The 15,406-nt window shown below is 36.1% G+C and overlaps 1 protein-coding gene across 11 annotated transcripts in view; it reads right to left on the bottom strand.

The window, feature by feature from the left end:
• The window catches only part of Dmd (dystrophin), a 2,486,572-nt gene that overhangs the window by 1,007,073 nt on the left and 1,464,093 nt on the right, over positions 1 to 15,406 (bottom strand). Inside the window, exon 1 of one of the 11 annotated variants that reach the window (XM_087189979.1) lies at positions 7,249 to 7,569. The exons of the other annotated variants lie outside the window; for them this stretch is intronic. The gene's annotated coding sequence lies outside the window, so the exon portion shown is untranslated. Of the gene's footprint in view, positions 1 to 7,248; positions 7,570 to 15,406 lie in introns of those variants that run through there. 11 annotated transcript variants of the gene reach the window in all.

Here is a 15,406-nt window from a genome sequence, read left to right as displayed (position 1 = left end):
TCATATAGCATCCAGTAACTCTGTGAGGAATGAATAGACATAAGATTCTACCTATCTTAGCTCAGGACTGACTTGTGAAGTGACACACAAAAAATGCAGATAGAGGCATTTGTTTTCTTTTATTTTACCCAGAATGTCCACCCTTTGATGAGAAAGATTAGTATAAAAGATGATGTGATAATTCTCTTTTACACTGGCAGGCCATAATTTATTTATAAATAAACTCCTATAACATATAGTAGGAATTCATTCTTAAAGAAATACTAGGTAAGTATAATTTCTAGCCGTGAATTTTTTTTGGTACTGGGATCGAACTCAGGACCATGCACTTTCGAGGCAGACGGCAGAACCACTGAGCTAAATCCCTACGCCTAGCAGTGTATTTTTAAATCAGCTTCATATATACTATTGGTGATAACATACATTCATTTGAATGCTCCTGAAGCATTCTTTTTAAGTTAATAACTTTTCCAAAATAAGTCAAATCATGCAATTTGATGAATACAAACTGCAGCAATTTTAACACTGCTAAAATAGTTTCTCAGCATTATAAGAAAAGCAGTTCACTTGGCTACTGTCTTCACATTGAATAATACTTTGATGTAGTTACAATAACGAGAGTGATAAATTGATACATAATTGATTTTATATTACTTTTTAAATAAAAAGTTCTTAATTTTTATCAAGAACTACAAAATATGAAATTAGTAAAAGTCAACTTTGGCTGAATAGATTTCAAGCAAAAAGTCATTCATCTTTTTAAATTGATCTGCTGAGTCTAGCAGAAATGTCTCCAATGTTTTCTCCTGATGAGTCAAGGTGAAAGTGATATACAGAGCCAGGAGTTAGAGTCATCAAGTGAGGTACCAATTAATTATCTTTTTCTTCTGAGTTTCAAGTTTCAAGGCCTGTACCAATGTCTCTTATTCTCTGCGTAGGAATCTACTCTTTTATTTAATATTCATAGGAAGGAAATATGACACACTCCAAAAGAATCAATAACTGGAAAACAAGTAATATTTAATGAGTACAAATAATGGCCAATTGTGATTTTCAACAGTTTATATGCATCATTTCATTAGTTCTTGGATCCATTTATGAGGTAGGTGGCATTAACATGCCAATTTTACAGATGAAGGAACTACTCACTAACTACTATATCCTGATTATGGTATAAATACAATATGACATGAAATAGGCATGCAATAGGTGTTTATTGACAAACAGTTGAACAATAAATTGCAACAAAGTCCAACAGTTGAAGACAATGACCTGGAAATAAATGGCTTGGCGTTATTTTGACCATTTATTGAGACTTTGAACATTTTTACCAATAAAATTTCTCTTTTAGAGAATGTCTTAATTTAGGTCCTCTAAAGGGGAATCTGAGGTGAAGGTTTATGTAAAAGTGATAACATAGAACATGCGTCAAGGAAACCGTGGTAAGGGAGTGGAAAAGTGAGATTGAAAATGGAAAGAGGCCAACCATGTGCAAGGGATTAAAATTCAATGCAGCAGTATAGTTTGAAGTAGAGGCCTCTGCAGTCATCAGTCATTGATGAGGGGCTTCCCATAAACAATGATGTAAATTCCAAGGCAGATCTGACTCTTTCTTTACATAAATCGAGTAGGCTCAGGCAGTTTGAGGGCCAACCTTCAACACTGAGCTGTTCTGAAGGAAGGCACATAGGGAAAACATTAAATGAATGAAAGATATATGAATGGATCACCAACAACATCTCCTACAGAGAATTTGTTTCTCAGTTTGAGAATAAAAATATCAAGGGTGGTCACTGAGTGGATAAAAATGGAAACATGTACAAAGCTCTTTGCCTAGGCACCGCCACACAGAACACTTGACACCTTGCTGTGATGATGGAAGGTAATACTATAAGAGATCAGAACAATGCCCAGGACATGAAAACTTAAAAGACAACTGCAAATATTTTTCCTGTTGCCATCACTGGTGCTGCCAGTGGTGTAATACCTAACCTAGGAAAATGCTGCCATATTCGACTCCAAAATTTATAAAATGTCTAGACACTTGTCATTATTTATGTAGGTGAGGGTACTAGTTCTGGAGCTGAGCATCAAAGGAGAGGCAGCATCCTCATCAGTCTTACTCCTACAATAGTACTGGGCAAGAATCAGAATAAGAAAAAAAATAGAGCATGTTTACCTGTTAAATATTGAGATGTTATATCTATCAATGACAAAGTACAGTCACACTTTGGTACTTGACCTGCAAGCTAAAACTTGTTGGTGTCAATTGCCTTGTAATTCGATATCATTTTCAACCCAAACAATTTGTTTTGTACTCATTGTTTTTGGTACTCACTGTGCCGCCCCAAACCAATTAATGATGAGCACTGAGGTACCACTGTAGTAAAAACATGAGAGTAGAAAGGATATTTCTGATATGTGTTTCATGATCTTGTCAGGTCTTGATGTTCCCTTCAAAGTTACTGATGAGAGGAGCTAGTATCCTCTGCTAATTTGAATGTGGGAACTTGCTTTAAACACCTTTAGACATTTAAACAACCCTAAGGAAAGCAGCTAAGAAAAGGGTAGGTAAAGTGAGCTATGCTGAGTCTAATCTAACTTGTTGCAACTTTTTAGCCTTGAATAAAAATTTAGGCTTGAATGAAAATGGATAGAGAAGTACATACCATCTAAATATTAACATTAGAAAAGGGCAGGGGAGAATATCAAATCTTTCTGTTTCTGCCCCCCCCCCCCGCCCCAGTACCAGGGATTGAACTCAGGACCTTGTGCTTGTGAGGCAAGTGTGGAGCCACTGAGCTAGATCCCCAGCCCTGTTTCTGTTTTGTTCAACTTGTTCCACTGAGCACATATTACTATTGCAGCTTTTTTGAAAGTACAAAAAAGCACAAAAGGAGAAAATGAAGTTAATTTAGAACAGATAAAATGTCTGAAGGGAAATTGTACTGTTATTTAAAACATTTTGATTAAACTGTAAACCAAAAAAAAATCAGCCAATGTAAGAAAATGATATTATTTTCCTTACATTTCTTCCTAAATTCAGAACATAAATGAAATGGCTAAGAAGGTGACACAATGACTTATCTTTTGTTGGGGGCCAGAGTGGGTTTAGGAGCTGATCTAGCTCCATATATTTGTTTAAGGAGCAGAGTTATGAGTTGTCATCCTCGTCTTTTACCTCAAAGATGAGGGTGAGGGTTCAATGACAAGGTGACAATAATCATAGTGCTTCCCTAGTTGTCCCATTTGCAGGTTTCTCCCTATTATACAGCAAGGTCATGAAATACGACTTCTTCTTCCAGGAAATGTCATGCGACCTCCCTATTAACTACATTTCCATAAGTGCTAGCTGGCAGCAGGAGGAAACCAGGGGAGCTCATACTCTTGTAGTTCTTAAACACAGTCCAAATCCATGGAGACTTATTGATAGATGTTACAGAGAGACTCACAACATGCCTCTGACCCACGGATTTTGTTTTGCTGTTTATTGCCTATTATCATTTTATTCTCCACCTCTATTTTATTAGGGTACCATTGGATCTTCATTGTTGTGAGCATGACAATATTCCTAGTCCCAAGAAAGAAAAATTCTTTAGATTAACAATTATGTGTAATTATTTTCTCCACTACCTTTTAAAAAGTAGCTGTGAATTCTGTATGCTATACTATTTGATAGGTGCTTCTTTATATTTTGTGGGAAAATTTTGCCACATATTCAAACATATAGCTATTTAAACAGCTCTGGCCTGTGAGCATATATGCTCTTGTGCACATGAATTTACGAGTGGACACACAAACACACAAAATGCCAAACAAGACGTTAAACTTAACATTTTGAAGTGTTTTAATGTATCCAACAGAAAAAAGCAGAAAGATTTTCTCTATAATTTATTGACTTTTTTTTTAGGATGCCTACCTCATGTGGGCCACTTTGCAATGTTTCTTTAAGGTAGCAAGGATGTTCAATTTGAAAGTAGAAAACTGCTAGGAAATGATTTTTTTAAAGAAAAGGAGGTTGTGTAAATTTATTACGTTCATATAGTGTGAAAGCAGTAACTTTTTTTTTTTTTTTTGGTGGTTCTGGGGTTGGAACTCAGGGCCTTCTTGTTGAGCTACATCTCTAGCTCTTTTTCACTTTTTATTTTCAGATAGGGTCTCATTAAGTGGCTAAGTTGCCCAGTCTGGACTTCAGCTTACGATCCTCTTGCCTCAGCATCTCTGAATGCTGAAACTACAGGTGTGTGCCACCACACTTCTCTTGTAGCTATTATTTTTATAAAGACTTGGCTTTCACTAATAACAAATTTTCTTCATAAGAATACAGGATCTTGCACGGAATCACGGTGCTGGACAGTTCCTACAGTACCTAGAGATAAAAAATATTCAGGGGTTTCACTAGGGTTTCAAAGAGTAGAAACCAGAATGTAAATGTTCCTGGATCCTATATTTGTCTCTTGACTTATATTTTTAAATAACACACCCACACATACACATATTTTTATATTCACTTCAAACAGAAGTATGCCTTGCCCTTTCTTTTACTGATAATAAATGTGTGGTTATCACAGTATCCAAAGAATAAAAGTGCTCTTGAACATTTGTTTTAAGATCATATTAACTATTGCTATTTTAAAAGTAAAAAAGTCCATGGATTTTTTGAAATTGTAAAATCAAAGATTAAAGAATTCTCAAATACTCTGAACAAAATCTTTTACAATAATTACTCAATTCCTAACATCACTGGCACATTTAAGCAGGAAAGTAATGAGAAAAAATGTAATATTTTGGGACCTTAAAGTTAATCTAAGATATAGATGTATTTTGAATGCTCATTTTGAATATATACTGGGTCCCTTCACTCTTGAGACTACAAAGGAATAATATTGTGAATATAAAAACATGTTCCTTGTGTGAAATTGTAACTTTTCCGTGAAAAAAGTTGCATTCACTCTCAGATTGTTCTTATCAGATGAGTTCCTATATGTGTTTTGAAGAAACAAAAGATTTCTTTCTGATAACTCTATTAGTTGAGTTATTTTATTTGAGAGCAAGGGAGTATATATGAAGAAAGCTATTGCTGGAGTATTGCTGTTCTTTTTATTCATATTATTTTATATTTCTCTTTTAAAAGCCTGTATACAGAAAATCTCTTTGGGATTATTTTATTAAGGAATATTTAATGATTAAAGAAGTACTCATAAGAACACTTTTAAATATTATTTGCAACCAAATCTTCCGTAGCTTCCACATGGAATCCAAACATTCCACTGCTGCAGAGAATGCACATGGGTTTTCAAATTTGAAGAAGTGGAGAGATTGATGGACACTCAGCTGTAAATCTTTTTGAAAATATCCCAAATCTCTGCTATATTCTTGGTTACACAAACAAGACTAGGTCTAAAGAAAGGGAGCTAATATACATTATGTTCCACATTACTATAATAACCTAGTTTGTGCAAAAAAAGACTAGTGTGTATTTCAAATTAAATCTTCACTGATTTGATATTTTGTTTTCGGAACTTTAAAAGCAAGAATATCCTAAGGAATTCAGTGTTTTCCTTACAAGACTAAAGCAACAGTGCATGAAATTGAACTCAAAAAGAGCCACCATTCTGTGTGACTTCTTGGCTGACACAATTTAGATATTTATAGCTATATGAATGGGCCACTGGAGAAGAACTTGGAGCTTTCTGTAGCCAGGTAGGATTAATGAATGTGTGCACCTGGTAATTACACCACTCCATCTTCCTGAAAGCCCTCACGCTACCTCCACAGCAGAAACTATAATGAAAATGCATTGAAAAATATCAATCTGGAATTCCACAATTTAATGTAAATAATAAAACTTGGTGTCTTTTCTCCCCACACATTCCAGATGTGATAACAACATTGACAGCATGTAAATTTAAAACATAGAAGCTGATGTCAGCCTATTATTGAGCATGCTACACTTCCAAAGAAAACCTCATGAGAAAAAAGAGGTTATAAATATAGCAGAAAAATTTGCAACATTCAAATGTACAGCAGACAGCCCATAACTGTTTCTCTTTTATTAAAATACAACATGTATCATAAATAATGCCTTTATTTCAAGGCAGGGGTATTTGCAAAGATTAAATCACAAAGGTGAAATTTAGAAGTGTTAACGTATCTTCTAAGTTCAGTTACCTGTTCTGGCTATCTTTTCTAAACTGTTACTAAAAGCAAAACCTCACTTAATAACTTTTTCAAATATAAATAAGAGATAAATCATTCTGTTTGATTGTCTAACTATATGTTAACTGCAAAATTACTTGAAATACAGAGTTATACAATGTCATAGTGTCTAACTCAGTGTGTTACAAAAATTTACATCTTAAAACTTGAACAAATCAAACTTTTGACAACAGCATTTTTTTCTCAGATAAAAGACAACACAGAGGTTCAAACTAGTGTTTCTCAGTGTGGCAGCACAAAGAAATTTTATATTTAAAAAGGTAGCAATGTATATATAAACTGAGAAGCATGCTTTATTAAAAAAAACAGGTATTCTAAGCAAAGCAAGGTTTTATGATAAAGTTTCTTGCTACTCACAGTGAATTTTAACGACTGCTTTAGTAAAGAAGAAAGAGAGAAAATTTAATATAATCACTGATACTAAAAGTTAATTACCACCTTAATGTACAGGCACTAAGGTTTCCCTAATAGAAGTCTCTTAAAAACACCTTTAAAAGCAAAAGAGGGCACAAGCTTTGGGGGAAAAATTGCCTGTTACTGTTAAACTCTATTGTTCCCTGGTGGAGTATAGAAGAAAGAAATGTTCCAAGAGAGGGAAGTGGATATGAATTGTCCCCTCCAGAGAAGCCAAACAAATTGGCTGTTAGAAGGAGACTTCAAAAGCTGGATGACCAGAGAGGCTCAAAGACCTTACAGATTTGGGCTACTCACTCTTACTGCTTTTTTTTTCTTTTCATTATCCCCTCCAATGATATAGTTTAACTTCAGAGACTTAATGGAAGGAAGCATTTTTGAATGCTTTGATCCCTAGCCCTTTATTCTGCCTCTAACTAGCTATTACAATATCACTTAATCCGGACCTCAGCCTTCTAAGTACAAAAGCATCTCCTCCCACCTACTGCTCTCATGCTCCTGCATCAGAATAGAAGACTTACATAGAGGCTGCCAGACCCACGGAAGAGCACTTTCCTCTCAACAGATGTCTTCCAGCTTTTAGGCACACACACACACTCAGACACACTTGCCTACCTTAACAAGGTGTGCAAAAACCTCTTCTGGTCCCCACAGATGATTTTAGTTCAGAACAGCCAGCAATGCCTCCGCACAAAGCTTTGCCATTGCTAGTGTGAAGAGAAAGAGCTGCTGGGATGCTGAGTGGCACATCAGCCAACTTTGTGTGTAGCAAAGGCTCTAAAGAAATCCTGGGCTGAAGCTCTGCTGGATCATGGATTGGACTGAATTCCATTCCACGCACAGCCTGCATTATCCAAAGGAGATGGTCTCTGGAGGCACTTAGAGCAGGTTTATCCACACCGAGACAGGCCTTTTTCTTCTTTCCTTAACAATTTTTAAATTACGTGGCAAATCATAAAACCAGTACTTAAAGGGAGCTCATTCACTATGAGGTCTATGAGAAAACTCAATTGTTTGTTTTGAAACTGTAGAACACAGTCAGCACTTTATTAGTATTTGGCTGAATACTGAATGTTGAATTGATAAAAGGATCATATAAGAATTGGCAAAATTATTTATATACTTTGATGAAAGTAGAAAATGATTTAAGCAAACCTATTGATATGACATTGTGAGTTTGTTGAAAACAAGTTGGATTATTTGCTTATTACTCCAGCAATTTCTAATATGATAATAATTCATTATAATGATCCATTCCTCAATGAATGAATAACAGGTACTAACTCACTGATATATCTATTCATAACCAGCTGTGCATATGCATATGTATTATTACCTTGTTAACGCCCCACAGCTGCTCTTTAAAGCCTTATACTAATTTACATGCTGGATTGAATAAAAGACTCCTGGTCCTCACAAAAGTTGTACTTCTTCTACAACTTCTCCATATCCCTAAACTTTCAGGCACATTCTTTACTATGGTATGAACCTAAAACAAAATGTGGGCTGACAAGGAAGATGCAGGTTAATTCCTGTGGCTAGAGGAAAAGGTTCCAGAGTGCCCTGCTTCACAAGGCCTCCCACAGTCACACACCTGGATGTGATTTCTGGCAAGTGGCCTTGTATAGGCACAGGTGTGTATGAATTAGGACAGCAAGCAACAAACCTAATTTGTTAGATGACATTCCTGATATAGCTGGCTTTATCATCCTGTTTAGGACAATACCTACAGACTATGATGTGCTTGCTTAATAAGTGGAGTAATTAAGTGCACCCAAAACTAAACAGGAAGTTAATAACCTAAGCCTTACACTCAGATGAAATGTTCATGTACCACAACTGACTGGTATATTCTTTACTGCTGATTACTCTACCTCTAAATCTCCTCTGAAGGAATCCTTAGCTTATATACTCATACTTCCTGGTTCTGCACATAGCATTACACATATCCTCAGGAAGACCTACTTACACCTGTAGACTCGCCATGCAGAACCGCATCCATAACAGGTGTTAAATAAATACTTGTCAGATGATCACATCAATGATAAATGAAGGAGAAATGCACTGATACTTATATCTTCAAAATTTCTATGATGGGCATATGATTTTACTGGAGTTGCTACTTGGGCTGTCTGTCTTTTCAATTTACTTTTCTTCTCTAAAATATCATCAGCAGTTGCCTTATGGATAGATTAAATTTGATAAAGCCTGATACTTGAGGTGCTATTTCAGCACCATCTCTGGAATGCTGAAACTAGTTTATCTAGCATGGCAGATGCAAATATATGCAGGTTTGATTCTCTTCCTCACTCCCTAGCTACAGATTTTACAATAGAAGAGACCATAGAGGTCTTTTCCTTATAAATTATCAATATAATTTGCAAATACACATCTTTTCCCTGTGAGCAGCTCATAGCCAACCTGCTCTCTGATGAAGGTGGATCAGTCTTTTCTTGGCTATGCTGTGATCTGCATCACAAAAGTTATTGGAGACTCCTTGGAAGAATACAAATCAAACGTCTTGAATGGCAAAAGGATCAAAGTCTAGCACCCAAACACTGTTCAGACCTGCTGTTCATATTTTTCAGAAAACTTGAAAGGGAAGATAAATTAGAATTGAAGCAAAATTGTACTTTCCAAACTGTATATCATCATTTAGATTTTTAGCAGATTTATCCCTCTTGGATTACTATATTATATCACAGTGTAGGGAAGAGGCTGAGTTGGATGTGGTGGAGGCAAAAGACTTGAGACAGTCTTGGCGGGGCAATTTATAAGCTGTTTGACCTTCTATGTGTCATTTACACTTTCTGACTTCAATTTCCACATCTGTGTGACTGGAGCTAGGAATACCTCATCAGGAGATCAGTACTGAATAGATAGTAAAGCAGTGCTCCTTAAAATTTAATGCAATGGAAATCACTTGGGGATATTCTTTAACACGCAGAGCCTAATCATTAGGTCGGGTATGGTGTGTTTATAATAAGCTCCAAGTAGCACAGATGCGGCTGCTCTATGGCTCCCACATTAGGTATCAAATACCAATGGAAAATAGTGTTACTCTCTCAAATGATAGTGAATTTGTTTCTGGTTGCCATTTTTATTTAATGCAAATATTTTTTCTTAGCATTTACCCAATTATTACTGGATGTTTATTCTGTGTTAGGTACTATGAATGATATAGGGATTTTAAAAACATTGTATTGTCTTCAGGAAGCTTTCAATCTATGTGAACCAATATCATTTACCACCACAGATAGCTTGAACACTAAGGATCAAAAGTATCTATGCTATATACTGAGACAACTGACAGTTTACATTAACATAATTTACTATGCTATTATCTTAATTAGCATAACTTTCCTATTCTAGGAAAATCTTGCTCAATAGTTTCTCTGCTCATTACAATAACTTTCCCAAAGTTTCATCAACTCCTCAATGGAAAGCATCAGTATAGTTTATACCCAAATACTCTGACAACCTTAGATCAAAATCTTTGCTATGCAGTTTCCACCAAATATAAGCAGCAACATCATGATCCTGAACCAATCCCAAATGGTTCCTCACATTAAAAGACCTATCTTAAACCAAACATCAAAGTATCAATTAAGTCCAACATCACCATTATCCTTGTAAAACTACCAAAACTCTACCAAGGTGGTAGTCACTCTTACAGTAGTAAATATAAACTCAAACTTGAGTTATTCATAGGGTGTGTTGGTGATATTTGGGGAGCTGATATTTCACATATGGAAGAAATAGACATGTGAATCAAAAGTATTTCATAATAGAGATAAGCAGTGCTGTTATGGGATGGGTTAAGGGACTCTAGCCTCTTCATTGGTCATTACAAATAAGAATACAACATAAGTATAATCAGTATGTGTTTTCTTTGCAAACCCACTTTCACAACAAATCTCCTAACCCACTCTCATTTATTCACACAAGCATTTTAATGGCATCATTGGCACCACGATTCATTGTAATGAGATATATGATAGATTTGTGCCTCCAAGCTGCATTGGAATCATGAGAGTAACACTAACCCAGACTAAGGGAGAATGGAAAATATTTTGGTGCATGTGATGTCTGAGGTAAAACTTAGAGAAGGGCATGAACTGGAGAAAACCCAACATACAGGGACATCAAAAGATAATAGCATTTTTGGAGGGAAAAGCATAAATTGTAGCAAAAAAACATTATGGTGGAATAGTAAGAAATAAATTGGGTATCATTCATAAAACAACAGTCTTTCATGCCATGTAAATTAGCTTATGTTATTGATTCGCAAAGTATGCTCTGCATACCAGGATCACTGCTACAACCCTAGACACTAGTTAGAAATGCATAATCTCAGGCCATATCCCCAGACCAATGGAATCAAAATCAGTTTATTAATATTACCCCCCAGATGATTTTTATGCACATGAGGGTTTGAGACACACTGGTCAACATAATATCCTGGAGGCTATGGTAATCTGTTCAAGGATTTTGAGCAGGGAAGAGACATGATTGAATTTGCATTTTAGAAAAAAAATTACTCTGTGTTCATTCATCCCTTGAAGATATATATGCCAGGCATTGACCTAGCAGCTAGGAAATAAGCACTATTTTAAGTGGATTCGATGTATATCCTTATTCAGTATTCATTCAACAAACATTTATTGCATGCCAACTTTAATTTGACTTCTCCAAAAGCTTGATTTAGAAACAATCTTACACTGATGGCTGTGTTTTTAATGCAGTCAACCTTTGTTGGTCAGAACAAATAATTGTTGAGAATCTCCTAGTATGCTATACTCAGAATTGCTTAATACTATCAGACTGTTGGCTCAAACATGAAAGGTTTTGTTGATGTAGGTTTATAGAATTTTCATTGCAATGACATTTGCTGTATGGGAACTTGACCCACAGTACAAGTTGTAGTACAAGATACCAATCAATATTTTTTTTTTAGAATGAACAATATGAGATGTACAGCTTGTAAATCGAAACTTTAATATTCAACATGATAAGATCAGTACCGTTTTTTGCTAACATATGCAGAGGATTGTTGTTTGGTGACTAAAAAGGAAAACAAATTCTCAATATGCAGAATTTCTGTAATTCTAATAATAGTCAATGTCTTATCTGAATTCACATGGATTTGGTATGAGGAGCTGTGGAACACTAGCTAGCCTATGTCACGCATGTTTTATTCTTGCTTCCTATGCAAAAATCCTGAAGGGAAATGACCGATGAGCTCTCTGTTTTACTTTAGCCATTCTGGGTGGCTCTGACTACCTGTGAGTAGAATTGTTGTAAAGAAAAGTAACCAGTGCAGCTAAATACAAAGCTACCATATCTCTGACTAGATTTCTTTGTAGTTGTAGGGATCCTGAATATATAGTTCAAGAGTCTACCTCTCAAATGGTGGGGTATGGTTCTCAAACCCTTTAATGGTGTTCTTATAGCCTTACAGAGTTTGTGAAGTCCCTGTACCATAGATATTTGTAAGATACTCTGAGAGAAGAGAGCCAGGAGGGCTTCCTGAGTAGAGGCCACCCTTACCCTAGAGGGAAACTAGGATACAATATTCAGCCTTCTTGCTGACATGAGACTACTTCTGGCACAGGCCATGTGTTGAAGATATTCACATTACTAGAATTCACATTCTAGATGATAGGATGTTCTGTGGGAAAATTGTGGCTCTGGGAACAATGAGATAAAGGTTCAGATACTACCTTTTATACTCATCAACTGTGGAACTTCAGACAAGAGCTTGGATTTCATTTATAAATGATTCTTTATATTGTGTAGCAGCAGTAGTTTTTATTTTGCAGAGATGTTTAGAGGATCAAATATAATAATATGTACACAGTTCCTGGCCCTTAATAGACTTTAATAAATATTAATCTCTTTTCCAGGTCCTGTCTGTTATTAAAGACCCCCTCAAAATGAAAATTTACCTGAGTGACAATAGTCCTAATTATTTGAACACATGAGTTAATGGGATGGGGAGGATAGTTAAAAAGCATAAAACCAGCACAAAGAGTATGTGCTTTATATTCTCTGAAGGACATGAAAATTCCAGCAAAGGAAAGTTAACTAAAGGAACTGACACACAAGAAGACAATAGGCCCCAGTTCTCAAAACCACTGAAAATTAAGGATGAAGATACCATTAGATCATCATTTTATAGATGAGGACATTGAGCTCAAGTGAAATAAAATACCTTGCAAAGGGCCTAGAGTTAGAATACCACTAAGGCAAGATTAAAACTCAGTGAAGGAGAAGATTTAAAAAAGAAGACAAAATGTGAAAAGGAAGCAGCAAGAGAAACAAAAGAAAGCTATACATCCCAGGGTAAAGGCTTGGATCTCTATCGCCTCTGTGTTTTCAGGAAACATTGCTTAGGGTTCATTGGTGACATTTCTCAGCTTCCCATAAGGAAGTGTGCTAGTGTGACCTGGGAACTCTGCCTTAAACACTCACAACCCTTTAGAACCGTGAGCACCCGTAAAGACTACTACACCAATGTGTTCTATCTACCTCAAGGATATTTAGACATTTGTAGAGACATGCATTTTCCATTCAGATACATGAAGACAGATCACCAAAAACAGCACAGTCAAAGTGGCATCTTTGTAATGTTCCCTCAGTCAGTTGAAAGACTGCCATGGACATGGAGCAATAGACATTATCATGAGGACTCCACGAATACATGATAGTATCTCCACATGGATGATTCTCCAAGGTGTATCTTTAACTCATTCTTTTTCCCTAACTTCCAGACTTGCTTCCATCTGGGCTCTTTATGACTTTATTTGGATTTCTAACAAGTTTTCAAAGATAAGCAATGTCTGAAACCAAACTTTCACTTCCAGCTCCTTCCCTTAACAATCTAACATGATGCATCCACAATTTTCTCCACTCTATCCACCTTAAAATTATCCTGGATTCCTCTTTTTCTTTCATACCCCACTTATCAACAAAACTAGTAGTACTGGCCTCTGCCATGCTGCCCTGCCTTGGAGTCAACTAATGATGGACTGAAACTTCTATAAACTGTGAGCTAAAATAAACCTTCCTTCCTTTAACTTTGGGAATCAGGTATTTTGTCTCAACAACGAGGAAAGTAATTAAAACAGTTTGTCATAAAAGGCTGTAACAGACTGAGGCTTGAAACACTTCACTTTAGCCCAGGGGAGGCTTCCTGCCACCATTCCACTGCTCCTAGGGCAGAGGAGGTGAGCCAATCCCAGCGCCCAGGAGGAGGCTCCCCACCACCATTCCACCACTCATTCTTAGGGCAGAAGAGGTAAGCTGTGTGGGTGCCAGCAGCACACACCCAACATGGAAATGAGAAAACATGTAAACAAGCCTCAAAAACAGACTTCTGGATCACCTATAGCAACCCCAAAGGGAAACAAGATGGAACAATCTGATACTCAACAACCTGGACTCCCTGAACTGCCAACAAAAGAGGATCTGGAAAAAATGAAATCACAAATAATTTCTCTGATAACAGCAAAGATTGTGCTCATAGTGCAAGACATGATTAATAAATCTAGAGAGGACACAGATTTAAAAAATAGAGAATCTGAGGAACATGATGGAATCCCAACATAGGAAACAAATGGAATCCATAAAACAGATGTAAACAGATTTCCAGGAGCTTAAAAACTCCACTGAAAGTCTACGCAGCAGAATGAGCACAAGTGAAGAAAGAATTTCAGATATAGAAGATAAGATTGCAATTAGTGACCAGGAAAAGAAAAATTGCTTTAAAATGGTAAGTGACCATGAGAAAGCAATCCAGCAGCTGCTAGATGATGCAAAGAAGAATAACATAAGACTGATTGGAGTCAATGAAGAAACAGGAGAGAGTGCAGATGACATAAAAAAACTATTCACAGAAGTGATGGCAGAAAACTTCCCAAGCAATGGAAAAGAACTTGACATACAGATAAGTGAGGCACATAGGACTCCAACTAGCCTTGATCAAAAAAAATCTACACATGGGAATATAATTGTTAGGATTCCAGAAACCCAACAGAGGAACAAAATTCTACAAGCAGTGAAAGAAAAGAAACAAGTCATACACAAAGGAAAGCCCATCAGAATCACAGCAGACTTCTCAATGCAAACCCTCAAGGCAAGAAGAGCTTGGAGTGATGTATTTCAAGCCTTAAAGGAAAACAGCCTCCAACCCAGACTGATGTACCCTGCAGAACTATCTTTCAAAATTGATGGAGAAATAAGATACTTTCATGATAAAGTGAACCTTAGGAGCTTCATGAATACCAAATCAACACTCGAAAAATTTTAGACAATACCCTAGGAAAAGACAATGAGGATCACAACCCCAGGAAGCCCAGTAGAATGAATCTGTTGGGCGTGACAAATTAAATGCAAAGGGGGAGAATCCAACAAAAAGAAAAAGTCATGACAAGGCTTTTAAAACTTTTAACTTCATCTCCCTAATGAGTGTATAATTCAATCTTGTTATTGTACTGATTAGTATTTTTCTGATTCTAGTGTTGCACACATTTCCTTGTACTGTACTGGCTATTTATCATCTTCTTGTGTCTACTCTTTAATTGGGTTGTCTATTCATGAGCTGTAAGAGTTCTTTATATATTCTGGTCATAGGTTATATGCATTGTAAATATGGTCTGTTTAAGGACTACTTTTCATTTTAACGATGTTATTTAATGTTCTAAATTTTGATGGAATCTCATTTATCAATTTTTTTCTTTTATAAATCATGTTTTTTGTATCCTAAGAAGTT

This window comes from Heterocephalus glaber, unplaced genomic scaffold (assembly GCF_053883595.1).
Source record: "Heterocephalus glaber isolate CG9 unplaced genomic scaffold, H.glaber_assembly_v1.0 deba00001547, whole genome shotgun sequence".
Lineage (NCBI taxonomy): Eukaryota > Metazoa > Chordata > Mammalia > Rodentia > Bathyergidae > Heterocephalus > Heterocephalus glaber.
The sequence above is the reverse complement of the archived record's forward strand: the minus strand, read 5'-3'. Positions and strand labels throughout refer to the sequence as shown.